Here is a 4,225-nt window from a genome sequence, read left to right on the forward strand (position 1 = left end):
CATTCTCACTGGTGTGAGGTGAAATCTCAGAGTTATTTTGATTTCCATTTCCCTTCTGACTAAAGATGTTGAACATTTCTTTAGGTGTTTCTCAGCCATAGGGCATTCCTCAGCTGTGAATTCTTTAGCTCTGAACCCCATTTTTTAAGTGACAACCAAAGTTTATTTCTTACATCAGAAGACACTGAAGAGAATCTGAAAAGCACTCATAAACGTTTTCTGCATCAATCTGGCCATAAATCCTACTTTTAAAAATGTTACCATCAGAGCTCTTTTCTGGAGTATTTTTTTAAAGATCTTTTAATGTAAGTATGTCTGATCCAGTGAATATATGTACACCATGTGTTTGCAGGAGTCTTCGGGGGGAAGAAGAGAACCTTGGATCCTCTGGAGTCAGAGTTGGCATGGGTGCTAGGAACCAAATCCACTGAGTCCTCTGCAAGGGTATAAGTGCTCTTAACCCCTGAACCATCGCTCCAGATTCCTACCCGAGCTTGCAGTGTCATGAGATGTATCATACTTATTTTCTTTGCGGTTGTCTGTGGAGTTCATGCCTTGACAAACATGAGGAGGCAGAGGACAACTCGTTCCAGTTGGGTCTCTCTCTTTCCACCCTGTGAGCCCAGTTTTCAGAATCAAGTTTTATCAGTCTTGGCAGCAAGAATCACTTCGCCATGCCAAAATACCATATTTCAGTGAACCCATTTTTAATAGGTTATTTGTCTCCTGCAGTCCAACTTCGCAGTTCTTGCATTTTGAATATATACGCTCTATCTTGTTGTAGGACTAGTAAAGATCTTTTCCTCAATCTGTTGGTTGCTGTTTTGTCCCAACTACAGTGTTCTTTTGCCTACAGAAGCTTTTGTGTTTTATGAGATCCCATTTGTTGATTCTTGATCTTAGAGCATAAGCCATTGGTGTTTTGTTCAGGAAATTTTCTCCAGTGCCCATGTGTTCATGATTCTTCCTCACTTTTTCTTCTATTAGATTGAGTGTATCTGGTTTGATGTGGAGGTCCTTGATCCACTTGGACTTAAGCTTTTGTTACAGGTGATAAGAATGGATCGATCTACATTCTTCCACATGTTGACCTCCAGTTGAACCAGCACCATTTTCTGAAAAATGCTCTTTTTTTTTCCATTGGATGGTTTTGGCTCCTTTGTCAAATATAAAAAGTGACCATAGGTGTGTGGGTTCATTTCTGGGTCTTCAGATGTATTCCTCTGGTTTATCTGTCTGTCTCTGGACTAAAACCATGCAGTTTTTAACACTATTGCTCTGTATTATTGCTTGAGTTCAGGGACAGTGATTTCTGAAGTCCTTTTTTATTGTTGACAAGAAGTTTTAGTTATCCTGGTTTTTTTTGCCATTCCAGATAAATTTGCAAAATTGTTCTGTCTAACTCTATGATTAATTGATTGAATTTTGATGGGGGATTACATTGAATCTGTAGATTGCTTTTGGTAAAATGACCATTTTTACTATATTAATCCTGTCAATCCATGAGCATGGGAGATCTTTCCATCTTCTGAGGTCTTCTTCAATTTTTTTCTTCAGAGTCTTAAAGTTCTTATCATACAGATCTTTCTACTTGTTTGGTTAAAGTCACGAGGTATTTGATATTATGGGGAAGAAGGGTATCGTTTTCCCTAATTTCTTTTCAGCTTTTCTTTTGTGTAGAGGAAGGCTACTGATTTGTTTGACTCAATTTTATAACCCAGACACCACTTTGCTGAAAATTTTTTATCAGACTTAGTCATTTCTTGGAACTTTTTGGGATCACTTAAATAAATATCCATTCCTGCAAATAGTGATATTTTTGACTTCTCCTTCCAATCTGTATCCCTTTGATCTCCCTTTTTGTTGTCTGTTGCTCTGGCTAGGACTTCAAGAACTATATTGAATAAGTAGGAGAGAGTGGCAGTCTTGTCTAGTCCCTGATTTTAGTGGGATTGTCAAGTTTCTCTCTCCATTTAGTTTAATGTTAGCAACTGGTTTGTTAGTTGCTGTATATGGCTTTTTACTACGTTTAGGGTATGGGCCTGAATTCCTGTTCTTTCCAGGACTTTTATCATGAAAGGGTGTTGTATTTTTCCATATGCTTTCTCAGCATCTAATGAAATGATTATGTGATTTTTATCTTTCAGTTTGTTTATATCGTGGATTACATTGATGGTTTTCCGTATATTAAACCATCCCTGCCTACCTGGGATGAAGTCTCCTTGATCATGATGGATGATTGTTTTGATGTGTTCTGGGATTCCATTTGTGAGAATTTAATTGAGTATTTCTGCTTAATAACATGTCAATAATCATCAGAAAAATTGGTCTGAAATTCTCTTTCTTTGTTGGGTCTTTGCGTGGTTTAGGTATAAGAGTAATTGTGGCTTCATAGAAGGAATTCGGTAGCGCTCCATCTGTTTCAATTTTGTGGAATAGTTTGGATAGTATTGGTATGAGGTCTTCTATGAATGTCTGATAGAATTCTGCACTGAACCCATCTGGACCTGAGCTCTTTTTGGTTGAGAGAGCTTTTTTTTTTTTTCCAGAGCTGGGGGACCGAAATGGCCTTGCACTTCCTAGGTAAGCTCTACCACTGAGCTAAATCCCCAGCCCCGGTTGGGAGACCTTAATGACTGCTTCTATTTCTTTTAGGAGTTGTAGGGGTTGTTTAACTCTGTTTATCTGTCCCTGTTTTAACTTCTGCACTCATTCTTAGTTTCTATCATAAAAAAAAAACTCACTTGGGAGACTTGAAAGACTGATTGAATGAGGAGAGGGAAGGCAGCCATTGACAATGGCAATGTCACAGGATGTGTAAATTCTTTAGAGCAGCACCGTGACACCTTTCCCTTTCTCATGTTCAATGCCAGCCCAGGGTGGCTTTGATGGAGCAGCATATGCAGTCCCATGAAGGCCAGTGAAACATGTGAAAATTGAGATTTGGTTGAATTCTTCCTCATCAACAGATGTGTGTGCAGTGTGCCTCCAGGCTGAACTACTCAGAGGGTGCTTTCTTCTGTCATTTCTGAAGGAACAAGATTGAACAAGGATATTTCAAACCAAATGATGCAGATTGAAGCTGCATGTTGTTTTGTCTTTTGTAATTCTATGTTTTATATTCTAAACATCAGCTTTGCACAGTGGGACATTTCCAGACCAAACATAAACTCAATGAAAGTATATTCAAAACTACCTCCAGCAGAATATCATCAGTTTACCAAATTGCACTGAATTAGCACACACATGTGTTAATGTTGTGACTTCTTAGGCATACCAGGAAGCCAAGTCAGGATAAATGTCTCCAGTAAATGATGAAATAAAGAAGCACAAGTAAATAAGAAAAAACCCCAAACTTGGACAGAAGATGATTTGATGGTTTAAATATACTTATGCAGCCGTGAGGACCTCCATTTGAAAAGCCAGGGACCCTTTCTCAAGAACATAAAGACAGACAGGTTCCTAATACCTTCTTTTAGCTTCTAAACATATGTACAGACATGGATGCTCCACACACACACACACACACACACACACACACACACACACAAAAACACACACACACACACAAACACACACACACACCATAAACACACACTTATATTAAAATAATAAAAACAAAAATTTAGAAATTTTTAAAAATTGCAAGTGTGTGTTCCCATGAGTGTTCAAATCAGAGACAGCTTATAGAGGGCTTCTTTTTTCCCCTCGGTCATGGTATTCTGTGGATTTAGCCGAGGTTCATATGGTTCTTGGTGGGGTAGAGATTTCCATAACGTTAAGAATTACCATTAGTCATTGCCTGTACTTTCAGACTTGATTATGTAGATCACGTCTTAGTGTGTCTACTACTTTGGGGTAAAAACACTGTGACCAAAAGCCATTTTGGGGGACTAGGGGTTTGTTTCTTCAGTTGTAGTCCTTCATTCATGAAAGCAGTAGTGAAAAGTCAGGGTAGGAACCTAGAAGCAGGAGCTGATGCAGAGGACTGAGGAGTGCTGCTTACTGGTTTGCCCCCATGGCTTGCTCAGCCTGCTTCTTATAGCAAAGATCACTAGCCCAGAGGTGGTATTGCCTAAGGTGAGCTGGATTGCCCACAGTAATAACATTATGAAAAATGCTAGACAGTATGCCTATAGGCAAATCGGATGGAGGCATTTTTCAGGTGAGATTTTTCTGTTCCAAAATGACTCTGATTGTGTCCAGAAAAGGTAAAACTGTGCGT

Source organism: Rattus rattus, chromosome 15 (assembly GCF_011064425.1).
Source record: "Rattus rattus isolate New Zealand chromosome 15, Rrattus_CSIRO_v1, whole genome shotgun sequence".
In the NCBI taxonomy this organism is placed as follows: domain Eukaryota; kingdom Metazoa; phylum Chordata; class Mammalia; order Rodentia; family Muridae; genus Rattus; species Rattus rattus.